Here is a 14,058-nt window from a genome sequence, read left to right as displayed (position 1 = left end):
GGCACTAAAGGACATTCACCTAACTAAAGATGCAGGTGAGTTTTATACAAGCCAGCCCTGTAGAAGAAAGGCCAACACGTTAGGCTTTGTCATGCATGACTACATTGTTAATTTTGTCTTAGTATAGAACTCTTCTTTTTGAAAGCATTTTCACAACAATTATCCCCAATTGATTTTAACAGCAACCTTGAGAGGTATAATTGTCTTTATGGATAAATAAAGTGGGGTTTTGAGAGGCTTAGAAATTTGTCCATGGTTACATGTAGAGTTAAGTTATCAACAGAGCAAGAAGAGGAACCCAGAACATTCATTCCTAATCAATTTTAATGTCAGTCATTGCCATTCTGTTCCTTTTAATGTTCAAATTCAGAATAACGTACATTTTTGCTGAATTGGCCAATAAGCAGTAAAAAAGAATGAATAACATTAAACCCTTGAAGAATAAGCAAGACAAATATCACTAAATTAACCTATGCTAAAATGAGAAAATATAATCCCTTCTATTAAATTATCAAGTTTCTCTGAGAAGCAACTTCAAAAGGATCGTGAATGATAAAACCAGAGATTGAAGGAGAGGCCCACATAAAGTGAAACTTGACCGGGGACTTGATGTATGACAAAGATGATGGTGGAAGCTCAAATGTGGCTGAGTGAAGCAGGAGAGGGCCAGTGCTGGATGGTGGTGGTATTGGCAAGCAAAGTGGAGGGCTTATGAGGGAAGCTAAAACACTCTTCATGCTCTTAGAATAAATGAAATAAAAACCACTGTAGAGAAACAAACATGACTTAATAAATCGCCTACATTTTATGTGAACCCACTGAATTCCACATGAAGGTCTTCTCATTTTATTTTTAATTCAATTAGATTGAAATTCAATTTTAATTTAGTTCAAAATACTTGCTAATCATAACTTCTAAGCATTATGGGGATACACATGAGATATAGAAGACTGGGTATCTACCCCCAGAGCTTGATTTTATTGTGCGGTTAAGACATACACGTTAGCCATATCGTCCCACCTGGCAAGATAGTGTGGCTTGCCTGAGATCACAGAGTTGATAACAGAGATTGCATTGGAAAAACCTCCCTCCTGGTTTCCCAGAGCAGACTGTAGGGAGGACAGGGAGGAAAAACAAAAGCCGTTGCAAGTCCTACTCAAAAGAGTCATTTTCCATGTGACCTGAACTGTATTAACGAAGATGAATGGCTCACACCAGATGAACAATTTTATATCATCAAATTATGTCTATTAACCCACATTTCATGCTTCCTAATTGTTGAATTAAAGAGGTCTGTTAGAATAGCAATAACACACTCAAACTGGCTGTGATTCGTGCTTCAACACCCATTTTATTAGAGCGATAACTCATGAGGCTGAACTAATCACTCATTAATTAACGCTTAAAACTCTTTTCAAGATGGAGCAACCACAGAGTTCTATGAGTAATCTGAATGCAATTTGTGGAATATGCACCTCAGGCAGCACCCTCAGCCAGCACTTCTTTCAAATCAATCGGGCATTTTCTGTACATGTACTCAATCTTGTCTGTGTTTACCTGTGGCCTTTCCCCTTTAACTACCTGCCCATTATCAGCTATTGAGTGGAGAATTGCAGAGCAATGAATTCCCAAAAGAGGGATTTATAGTCATGAATATATCCCTTTCTTTTCTGAGGTCCAGGCAAGCATGTAGAGATCATGAAGAAAAGCATAAAACAAGAACAGAAAAAGAGCTAGAAGAAAGAAAAAACAAAGCTAATGACAAAAAAGAAGATTGGGCAAGACTCAGTAGTGTTTATTCATCCTTATGTGTATTGGACCCTGCTATGCAAGGGCCAGGAACAGGTTCCGATGGAGGATGCAAATCCAAACATCATGGTTTGGATTCCTCATAGTAAAAAGTGGCTAGGAGAGCTCAATGAGTAGGTGAGGACAGGTGCCAGCCAGAAAACCCTGGCTCTATTATTCGAGCTTCTCACAAGCTGAGAAATTATGTGTTTCCAGCAAGGCTGCAAGGTTCTATAACAGTATTTACCAAGATTTTCTAGTGGAGGACAATGTGATGAGTGGGACACAAAAGAATCCCTTTCATGCCTTTCAAACTATTTCCTGCTGAGCAGAGGTGCCTCAGGGTCCAAAGTCCAGGAGAGAAGGAAAGAGGAAAATCCCTACCCCACTCATTTTCCTGCTCCTGCATCAACCAAAGCATCTCACCCCTACCTGTGGGCTCACATCAGATTCTGTGCTGCTCAAAAAAGAAAAAAAAAATTGAAAAACACTTCTTTTATCTATAGAGAAACGTGCATTTCACACACATGGTATTATTTTTTTATTGGTAGTATTTGTGCTATTAATCTTTACAACTACCAAATGAAGCAGCCAGACAATTTGAATACACAAAGGTGTGATAAAGACAACACAAAGGCATAATAAGTTTCCTATCACAGACTTTTCCCCATTCTACCAACAAGACTTCCTGAACACTACTTTCAGGGAGTGGGAAGAGGGAAGCAGAGCTTCTGTTTAATTGAGGTATAGTTTATGTCCATTGAAATGTACATATTTTAGGTGTATAGTTTGCCAAGCTTTGAAAAGTATAAAAACTTCTGGAATCATTACCCAAATCAGGATATAGCACATAGCATCACCTCTGGAAGTTTCCTCATGACCTTTCAGCTGTGACCCACAGAGTCAACTATTCTGATCTGTATCATTATAAATTAGTTTTGTCTGTTCGTGACTTTCACATCATTGGAATTATGCACTACATTAGCCTTAGGAGTGACTGCTTTCATTCAACATATTTTGGAGATTCATCCATGTTGTTTATATCAGTAGTTCATTTCTTTTTATCACTCTGTGGCTTGCCATGTATAGATACACTTTAGTTTGTTTGCACATTCACCTGTTGATGAACAATAGGATTGTTCCAATTTGGGGCAACTATGAATACAGTGGCTATGAATATTTTTGAAGTGTGTGTGTGTGTGTGTGTGTGTGTGTGTGTGTGTGTGTGTACATGTATTTTATTTCTCTTGTTAAATACTTAGGAATGTAATTTCTGTTTCATATGTTAACTGTATGTTTAACTTATAAGGAATTGTCAACCACTTTTCCAAGATGGTTCTAGCATTTTACAATCTCACTGTAAAATTGACTGAGAGTTCCAGTTGTTCCATATTCCTGCCAAGACTTGGTATTAATAGTCTTTTAAAAAATTATAGCCATTACAATGGGTAAGTGGTATTTCAATAAGGTTTTGATTTCCATGCTTAGTGGCCATTCTTATATCTTTTTTTGTCAAGTGTCTATGTAAGTCTTTGTCCATTTTTATCAGATTGTTGGCTTTTTATGATTGATGTGTAAGTGTTCTCTAACAAGTCCTTTGTCGTTTCCCACAGTGTATGGCTTGCCTGTTCACTTTCTTAATGATGTCTTTGTTGAGAAGTTTGTATTTTGACAAAGTTCAATTAAACTTTTTTTTTCTTTTATACTTAATGTCTTTAAAAACAGCAACAAAAAAGTGGCTACCCCATGATAGGTAAATATTCTCCCTATTTTTCCTTCTGGAAGCCTTATAATTTTAGCTTTCACGTTTCAGTCTATGATTAATCTCAAAATGATTTTAGGGTATGGTGTGAAGTAAGGATCAAAGTATTTTTCTATGAATATTAAAAGGTTTTGAACTCAACTACAATATACATATGGTAGGAGGAGTTTCCCCGCACCAGCCAGTAAGCAACTCTCTGACACCAGCTGGGTATCCTTCCATTCAACTCAGTGCTGACACTGTCCACCCAGAGACAACATCTGATTCTACAGGTTAAGGGCTCAGGCCCACAAGACTGCCCTCCACCTCAGATGCCAATTGCAATTCCACGTTGTCACCTGTGCTTCTTATTGACCAGCTGTAGATTGGAGGTTCCAGCAACCCACTCCTTAGGTTCATTTAATTCGCTCCAGCAGCTCATGGAACTCAGAGAAACATTTTACTTACTAGATTACTGGCTTATTATGAAAGGATATAAACACTATTTGATTTCAAGACTTATTATAAAGCTACAACAATCACGGGGCGCCTGGGTGGCTCAGTCGTTAAGCGTCTGCCTTCGGCTCAGGTCATGATTCCAGGTCCTGGGATCGAGCCCCGCATCGGGCTCCCTGCTCCGCGGGAAGCCTGCTTCTCCCTCTCCCACTCCCCCTGCTTGTGTTCCCTCTCTCGCTGTATCTCTCTCTCTGTCAAATAAATAAATAAAATCTTTAAAAAAAAAAAAAGCTACAACAATCAGGACAATGAAGAAGTGATATAATGATTGACATGTAGATAACTGGAACACAATAGGCAGCTTCGAAGAATATAAACTAAACTAAAAGGATATAACTCAGGAACAGACGGCAGAGATGCATAAGGCAAGGAATAGGGTAAGGGACTGGAGCTCCTATGCCGTGTTGGCATGCAACACTGTCCCCAAATTAACACGTGTTCACTAACCCTTAAGTTTTCCAAACCACCTCCTTTTGGGTTTTCATGGAAGCTTCGTTAATACATGGGTATGAATAATTAAATAATTGGTCATTGGTGATTGGTTCAACCCCTAACCCCCCACTTCTCCCCAGAAAGAGGGTTACCGAGCATTCCAACCTTCTATTCATGGTCGGTTCCTCTGGCAACCAGCCCCCATCCTTAGGGGATTTCCAAAAGTCATTCATTAATATAAACCCAGCTATGGTGGAAAGGGGCTTGTTATGAATAACAAGACACTCAGTTCACCTTTGTGGCTTTAAAGTGATTTTAGGAACTGAGGTCAAGAGACCAAATACTATAACAAAAGATGTTTCCATTGCTCTTATCATCCAAGAAATTCCAAAAGTTTTGGGAGCTGTGAGCCAGGAACCATGGATAAAGACCATATATATGAGAAGTATATTTTGGACATATGACTAACCAGATATATATTTCTTCTAAATCACAATATGCAGATATCCAGTTGTTCCATCACCATTTGTTGAAAAGAGTTTCCTTTCTTTATTGAATCTCATTGAGTCCTTTGTCTAGAATCATTTCATCATAATGTGCCATCCTGTTTCTAGGCTGTCAATTCTATTTCATGTTTCTATGTGTCAGTTGGTACACTGAGATACCTCAGTGTCTTGATTGCTGTAGCTTTATAATAAGTCTTGAAATCAAGTAGTGTAAGTTCTCCGATTTTGTTCTCTTTCCCAAAATTGTAAGATTTTTCATTTTCATAACATTTTTTAATGTTTTCAATTCCTGTAAAAAATTTGTTTGGATCAACTTAAGGGAAATTATCATTTTTAACAATTTTGAGTTTTCCATTTCATAAACATGGTATTTCACTTTATTTATTTAAGACTTCTTTAATTTTTCTCAGCAAAATTTATAGTTTTCTGTATGGAGGTCTTGTACATCTTTCACTAGATTCACTGCAATTCATTTAATATTTTGTGATGCTAATATAAACAATATTGTTATTTTTACTGTCATTTTTTCCAATGGTTTCCTCCTGGCATAGGAAAAAATTGGGCATTTTTATGTTAAACTTGTATCCTGTGACCCTGATAAATTAACTAGGAGTTAATCAAGTCCTTTAGATTTTGTATGTATACAATATGTTATCTACAAATAAAGATAGCTTTTTACTTCCTTTACAATATTTATACCTTTTCTTTCTTTTTCTTACCTTAATGCATTGGCTAGGACTTCAAATACAGTGCTGAATAGAAGAAGGAGGGATGGCAAATTATCTTGTGGGCTTTATTCTGTTGTCTCTCTCCCAGAAGGCAGGAGGGGCCAGCTGGCACAATGCCCTTTTCTACTATGTACGATCTGCAGGCCACCATTTTCTACCCCTCCAGGTCCCTTCCCTCTCCAAAAGACAGTCCCCTATAAGAACCTCTTTCTCATGCTTTATGCTTCAACTTAGATAACGTCTTGCCCCACAGCCCTTACGAGACAACTCCAAGTAACATCCCTCCCTCCTGTGATGGCAACATACCACCTGGGTAATTTCCACCCATAATTATTACTTTTAGTTAGTTAGTTGTTAGTATCTGCATCTCCCACTGAAATTTAAGCTCCCCAAGCAAAAATCTTGCTTGTCTGCTTTCCTAATGTATCCTGGGAACTTAGCAGAGAGCCTGCTATCTTAACAGACATCTAGCAAATGAATAAACCTCTTTCAAGCCACTTGTCCTACTCAGAGGAGAAATCACAGATGCTCCCTTTGCTCCATAAAGAGGATGGCCACAAGGTGTGGGGACACACTGCTTAAGCCCTGCTCATGTGGCTGGTAATCCTCAAGTATGAAGAGTGTAGATTAAGCCACATCTTTCTTCTGAAGGTTCATAGGTCTCAGATAAAGAACAAGAGCAAGATTGGAGATGGGGTCTGCTCCGAGGTTAGGGCAGGAGGAAGGAGAATTGGCTAGGTCATGAAAAAACTTAAGGGTTGAGATATCCAAGGATTTTGAACAGGGGACTCACAGAATTAAATCTGGGCTTGAGAGGGTCATCTCCAGGAGCCAACTGTAGCATGTGGAGAATGCAGTATGCCAGTGAGAAACCAATGATAAGAGTAAAAGGCAAGTGACGGCGGTGAGCTGAACTGGGGAGTGACCACGGATGTGGAATCAAAGGGAAATCATCAACAGAGACTGGAATCACTACAACGTGGGCCCAAGAGATCAGAGCAGGGTTAAAGGTGGCGCTTTAGTGTTAACCCTGAACAATAACAAAAAAAGGTGTAAGGCCCAAACTCTCCTAATTTAATCTGCCCTCTTGACTTCCCAAAGAATCCCTGAGCACAGCATGTCAGAAAGTCAGGACTGCCTTTCCCTCCTGTCCCTGGCTTCTTCCTTGTTAGAAGTTTTCACAAAGTCTAACCGAATCCCACACAAAGGGAACAAATAGCTTACTTAAAACTCAGACAGTTTTTTACTAGAGGCTACTTTGTCTTTGTTTCTATCATTCTCAGGAAAAGAGAAAACCTCAAAGGTTTCCAGCACTTTATTCCTTTCTCCTCACCGACTCTTGGGTTTTCTTTGGGGAAAAAAAAAAACGCTCTGGATGAAATAAGGTCTGCGTCAGGCACCTGCTCCTTTCCAAAGTCACAGCTACAGCTCTCTGCTTCCTGAGCAGTGTTTGGTTCTCCTCTCAAGAGCATTTAGATAACAAAAGCAGTTGGATAATAAAAGAAAAGGCCATTACCCTCCACACACACCCACTACCAGCTGCACGGAGAATGCAAACGTGGATTCTGTCAAGCAGTTAGCAAAGGAAGCCCCAGTCCTGGCTCTGAGCCGCCAACATTACAAATGGCACCACCTCCAGGCTCCATGTTGTGGCCTCTCCAGGAAGAGTGGTTTGAGAACAAACCATACAGAAGAGGTTTGTATTCAGGTTGGTTTCTCGGTGCTACCTGTGGAGACCGACTTTGCAGAACGAGGCAGGAGAGCCTGTCTTTCTGGGGGTAGAGGGTGCCATGCAGGGTGTTCAGAAGCCTGATGCCCGGTCTGACATCAAAGGGCACAGCAGGGCTGAAGCACGGGGTCTCCACCCCAAAGATGTCAAAAAGAAGTCTGAGGGCAAAGGGTTGGCTTCGGACTTTCCAATCCTGTCAGCCTCCCCCAGTACCTGGCAACCTGGAGTGCTGCCCAGCTCAAGCTCAATAACTTTGCTTCCTTAAAGGGTTCTAAAATAAAGGTTCAGGGAGAGAATTTTACTTCTCCTAGAAATGAAAATGAATTCCAGGCACGCAGAATAACACAGTGGAGAGCAAGGAAATGCCCTGGGCCTTTCTCCCAGTTCTGCCATTGACTAGCTGTGTGACCTTGGGAAATCCATATGACATCTCTGGTCCTTCATTGCATCATCTGTAAAATGTGGGGATCTGTGTAGATGATCTGTGCCATCCCTTTCAGCCACAACACCCTGAAGAGACAAAACTTATTTCCTGTTATCCCTGCCAAGCTCATCTCTAGTCTCCATTCAAATGTCCCCAGTGACAGGGAGCTTGCTCCCTATTAAAATGGCTCAGTTTGAGTGCTGGATTTTTCCTCCTTGCATCTCTTTTTTCCTCTGGCCATGCAAAAGTAAACATGTTCTGAAGGGGCCATATTTCTAGGGTCAGCACTAATATTCTAGAGTTCTAAAAACAGCGCATCGCTCTGGTAAGAGCTACCCGGCATTTCTTTACTTGCTGCCAGTTCTCTGGGAATTTTCTTAGCTCATATCTCAAAATACCCATGCAAATTAAGCCAAAAAGGAAGAGAAGGCAAAGCAAAAAACAGTGGGTTTTTTTGTTGTTTTTTTGTTTTTTTGCTTTTACTACCTGAACAGTGGTAGTTTTTTTAAGGACACCATGTCTCACAGAATCAAAAAATGTTAGAGCTGGAAAAACCACCAGTGAACTTCATCCAGCTCTTCCTTTGATCCAGTGAAGAAATAAAAGACCAGAGAAGTGATGTGACTTACCCAAGGTCACACAGCTGAGATTAAGTTCATGTTTATGGATTCCTAGCTCTCCACCTACAAATGCTTAGGTATTTTCCAGAGTGTATCATGGAACACAGATTCCCAGGAGATGAGAAGGTATTTCTTACAGCGAGACGGGGGTGTTGGGGGTAGGTTTTATGGTCAGATATGTTTTGGAAATGCTCATTTAAACTATTTTGTTTTGTTTTACACAAAGGCCTCTCAGAAGTTCACCTATGCTATGCTGTTGGGGCCCAGTCAGGAAAGCAGCAACCACATTAGAGTTCTAGCAGAAAGGATTGGCTATGGGGCACTGGGGACTTATAGCCCCATTGGAAGGGCTGGAGTTGCAAGATCAGTGAAGGTATCACTAGATCCAAGGATCACAAGAGTCAAGAAGGTGCAGGAGATACCACTGGGATCTCCAGCCCTGAGGCTAAGGTTCAAGGGAATATCTAGAAAGGACTATAAAACCTTACAACCACCAATGGTCATATATGCTCCTGCCACTGGCTAGAGAAACAACAGACCTTCTCTCCCTTCTGCTTTTTATCTTAGATCAGCATCTCTCCCTGGCAGCATCTAATCAGAGCCCTGCCCCCTAGGGAACCTTAGTAGTGTAGTTACTAGGTTTCTAGTTCCTAGAATTTTGCAGAGATCACAGAAAGGAGTGACATTTTTTATTGTTGTTGTTTTTGGAAATGCCGTCTTGACCCAGTTTTGAGGCCCTGGTTAGAGGCCCATCACTTGCCCTGATTAAGTCCACACCCCAACCTTTTCACTCATTGCTGCTGGCCATTATGCACCCACCAGAATTGCTGGGGTCAGGTACCAAACAATTAGGGACAGCCCCTATGCTCTGGAGCCCATGAGATCATTCAGGTTAGCCAGTCCCACAGAGCCTGTGACACCTAGCTAACTCCACCCTGCTTGCCATACCTAAGATGCCCTTACATGTCTAGTTTGCTCTAAGCCTGTCACCTGGTATAATCCCCCTGCATGGCCCTGCATGGCACCCTTCTCTCCTTCAGAGCTGTAAGTAACAGAGTTTTGTCTTTCATCTAGACAAGTGTCTCTGTATTGTGTTCTGCTGTCAAAAAAATCTTTAAATCTTATAAAATGGGGGCAGGAATGGGGCCGAGTTACCAAAATCAATCTGGTACATCTATTAATGTGCATGGAAAATCTCCACTGGAGCTCTGGTATGTAGTGTGTCCTAAACTTTTCTGACCACATGTGTCTATTTTTAGGGCAAGACCTACTAATATACTTCAAAAGGTATCAAGGTTCTGTGCAACTCATGGTGGATATCACTGTTTTAAATGATACTTTCAGGGGTTCAGGCACTTCAAAGGCCCCATGACCAGAAGGAAGCAGGAGGGGAAATTGTGGCCTGAGCTATGTGATTAGTGGATTCGTGACCGCAGTCTGAGCCCAACTGTGCAATCAGTCACATTGCACATAAAGACTTTGCCTGGGTGGTCCCAGCTGATTGATATGCACATGACTTCTTGAACCCATATTTCTTCCACTTGAGACACCATCCTTGTCATCTCTTCCTATCCAAATCCTCATCAGTCACCAAGGCCAACTCGAGTCCCTTCTTTCTGATAGGAAATTCAATGATTAGCTCTGCTTTCTCTCACCTCTTCCTTCTCTGAAATCTTGACACACTGTCAGCACTTGTCACAAATCTGCCGGTGACATCTCTTGTACTACTTCCCTGCTCCATTTAGCAGCTCTTAGTATCAATCTCTTATCCCCAACTGCATTGTTATCTTCCCAAAGGCACAGATTGGAGCTTGAGCTGCTGGGTTCTCCCCAAACACTGAGAATGATACTCAGCACAGACCAGCTACACAGCTCTCTGTAGGCAGGATAAACCAATTCATTAGCCACTTCGGTTTTTAGTACAAATTTTCTTTTCTTTTTCTTCGCCGCAGCCCGCCCCCCGCCCCAGAATTTTAGTTGAAGCAGGACCTAGTTTGCATATGGGTATATTTGTCATACAGATGAGAATAAAAATGGAATTCCATAAAAATGACTATTGTCAAGTGGTAGGAATGCATTTCCCTAGTAACATCTCTTAGCTACTCCAGTGTTCTTAAACCATGAAGAGCAATGTGACACTTATGAAGTCCCAAATGACTTTCTTGCTTCCAAGAATTATTTCAGGCTTGGATTCCCAGCAATTCAGAAGCAATTTCTATTTCTGCCATGTTCATACTTTGCATCTTTACAGCCTTTTAACTTTTTCTTTTTACATCTACAGTCTGTTTATCTTAACAGCAGCGACCCTCTGATCTAGGTTGAGCTGAGACAACATTATTGTCCTCATGTAAGCACTGAAGAACCAAGGCACAGAGATACCATGTAGTCGGTGGCAAAATTGGGGCTAGAACTAAAATCTCCTGCCTCTCAATCCATTGCTCTTTCTTACGTGTTCGAAAATAGAGAGTAAATGCCTGGGAGTGTGTGTGTGTGTGTGTGTGTGTGTGTGTGTGTGTGTGTGTGTTTAATTAATCAGAGAAAGGAAGAAATGTAAATTAGATACTATCCAATGGTTTTTCATCTCTGAGTGGGTTTTCCAGTAGAAAGATAACCATACATCCAACCTCTAACCTGATTTTTATCTCAACCAAAAAATTAAAATAAAAAAAAAAGTGCCTGCCTGCTTTTTCTCTGAAATCATCCTTAGGATTTTTAGAACTTGCATACTGCCTTAGTCTGCTCAGGCTGTCATAACAAAATGCCATAGACTAGATGACTTAAACAATAGAAATTTGTGTTCTTACAGTTCAGGGGGGCTAGGAGTCCAACAGCAGGGTACTGGCATGGGGGTTTCTGGTGAGAGCTCTCTCCTCTGGCTTGTAGACAGCTGCCTTCTCACTATGTCCTCACATGGCAGAAAGAGAGTGAGCAAGCTCCCCAGTGTCCGTCCTTACAAGGGCACTAATCTCATCATGAGGGCCCTACCCTGGTGATCTCCTCTAACCCTCACCACCACCTAAAGGCTCCCTCCCTCCTAATACCATTGCACTGGGAGTTAGGGTTTTAATGTGTGAATTTGGTGGGGGGGGACGTTTCAGTCCATAGCACGTCCAGGATCATATTTTAAGAAGTGCATGTGTACCTATACATTGTGGGAAGCTGGCTGATCCAGGTAATGAAATCCTGAAGGATAGTTTGAATCCAGCCTCCCTTCACCTAAATCCTTCTTCAAATCCATCCATCTCACATCAGGGTTTAAAAATCTAACCATGTTACACTGCCATTGAGTCTCCAGCAACAAGATAAGGCCCAGTCCTGCTATTTAAGAAACTTCCTCCAGTTCCATCCACTTCCAACATTGAACAGTACTTTATACCAAAATATAGTCAATGCTTGTTATTTGCCAGAGTGGTATTCTATAAAGTCATTATGAACCATGAATAGAGAATACTGAACCATTGCTCCTAGGGGAAATACAGGGTATAGTTCCTGTGAGCCTCTGGTCACATTTTCAACCACTGAACTCATATCCTTGTTTTATGTGACTTTTTGTTTTAAAACGTCATATTTAATACATATTACTGGGTCATTAACATTGAACTCACAGCCAACACACTGTAACTCATGCCTGAACGAAGCTTATCTTACACACTTTGGCACTGTGCTTGAGGATATTTTAAACAGAAAAATCACCTTCAAAAAGCACAAAAGGTGGAAGACATGGCACAGTACATAGACCATGAAAAGGATGCTTGTTTGCAGTGCGAGAGCTGAAACAGTAAGCAGAGCGTCGCCTTGTTCATCTCACCTGGGAGTGTGCGGGTCAAGTGACTCACACTTTTGGTTGCCATGCCCATATCTATGAATGACCACGAAAACACCACAAGAATTAATTCTGAGGTAACAAATAGATCTTAGCAAATAGATGAATGTGCAAATATGGAATCCAGGAATGATGAGGTTCACGGTACTTGCAATCCCCTTCTCTCTGGCTCCCAGCTCTCTATCTTCATGACTGTTGGTGCCCACAGTGGAGTGAAACACAGGAAGGTCAGGGCCTACACTCTGCAGAGCCATGGGGAGCAGGCACTCGGTAACTATCTGTTGAGTTGAGTCGTCTTTCCATGTATGATCCCCTCCTGATAGGGCAGCCACGAGTCCTCTGAGCCAGGTTGGCCGTACCAGCTGGTACGCCTTTGGGCATGCACAGCGAGACTCTTACCCGGGATCTGGGGCTCTCACAGCAGGTCTGACTATTGGAACTCCCATACATCCCACTGGCCACCATGTTTCTTAGTGTACTCCTGACTTAAGGAGGCGTAGAAGAGTTAGTTGCCTACCCTGTGTGGTGCAGGACAACATGTGGGTTCCTCAAACGGTGCTTCCTATAGTGGTGGCTGTCCCAGCCAGATGCCTCTGATGTTTACAATTCTCTTGTCAGAGCTTTACTTCTTTAGATTCAGCATTTCCATTCAGACAGTTATAAAGGAGAGGCAAACTAACATTTTTAAGGGCCTTGTATGTGTAGTGCTTTGCATATATTACCTTCTCTACTCCACACAACAACTCTATAAAATAGATAGAAATATCCCTTTTAGAGAGGAGAATACCAAAAGGCAGTAAAATAAGAGACATACTAAAGAACAGTATGTGGTCTAGCCAATATCTGTAGCCAGATTTGTTTGATCACAAAGACCTGGTTATTTTTGTTACCCATGCAACCTTTTAGAAAACTCTTAAAGCAAAAATGCTCTGGCAGTTCCTCAGAAAATTAAAAGTAGAATTACCATTTGACCTAGCAATTCCACCTCTGGGTATGCGCCCAAAAGAACTGAAAGCAGAGTCTCAAAGGGTTAGGTGTATATCCATAGTCAGAGTAGCATAATTCATACTAGCCCAAACGTAGATGTAACTTACATGTCCATTGACAGATGAATGTCATTGATGGATGAATGGGATTCTGAAGTCCTTTCTCCTTTGCAATAGTAGGCAACTTTGCTCATTAAATATTTCCTCGTTCTCTATATACATATAATGGAACATTATTCAACCTTAAAAAGAAAGGAAATTTGGACACATGCTGCAACACAGGTAAACATTGGGGACATTATGCTGATCGAAATAAGCTGGTCACCAAAAGGCAAATACTGTATGATTCCACTTACATGAAGTATCAAGAGCAGTCAAGTTCGTAGAGACAGAGAGTAAAAGAGTGATTGCCAGGGGCTGGGGGGAGGTGAGGATGGGAAGTTGCTTTTCAGTGCTTTCAGCTTTAGAGTTTCAGTTTTGCAAGATGAAAACAGATCTGGAGATTGGTTGTACAACAATGTGAATGTACTTAACCTACCAAACTATACATCTAAAAATAGTTAATATGGTAAATTTTGTGTATATGAATTTTACCAAATTTTTTCTTTTTAATTTTTAAACTAAAATTTCTGTATATGAATTTTACCAAATATTTTCTTTAATTTTTTTAAATTAAATTTTTAATTAAAAAAAGATATGACAATAAAAAATAAATAATAAAAATAAAACAAAAATGCTCCAGGACAGGAGGTCATACAGCCATTA

At 40.9% G+C, this 14,058-nt stretch overlaps 1 long non-coding RNA gene across 3 annotated transcripts in view; it reads right to left on the bottom strand.

Moving 5' to 3' along the window:
- Nucleotides 1–14,058, bottom strand: part of LOC116641684 — a 62,050-nt gene that overhangs the window by 29,800 nt on the left and 18,192 nt on the right. The window contains exon 2 of one of the 3 annotated variants that reach the window (XR_004301224.1): nt 13,402–13,505. The exons of the other annotated variants lie outside the window; for them this stretch is intronic. This is a non-coding gene — a long non-coding RNA (uncharacterized LOC116641684). The remainder of the gene's footprint in view (nt 1–13,401; nt 13,506–14,058) is intronic. 3 annotated transcript variants of the gene reach the window in all.

The sequence above is a fragment of the Phoca vitulina genome, unplaced genomic scaffold (assembly GCF_004348235.1).
Source record: "Phoca vitulina isolate PV1807 unplaced genomic scaffold, GSC_HSeal_1.0 scaffold22, whole genome shotgun sequence".
In the NCBI taxonomy this organism is placed as follows: domain Eukaryota; kingdom Metazoa; phylum Chordata; class Mammalia; order Carnivora; family Phocidae; genus Phoca; species Phoca vitulina.
This window is presented reverse-complemented; position numbering and strand designations above follow the sequence as displayed.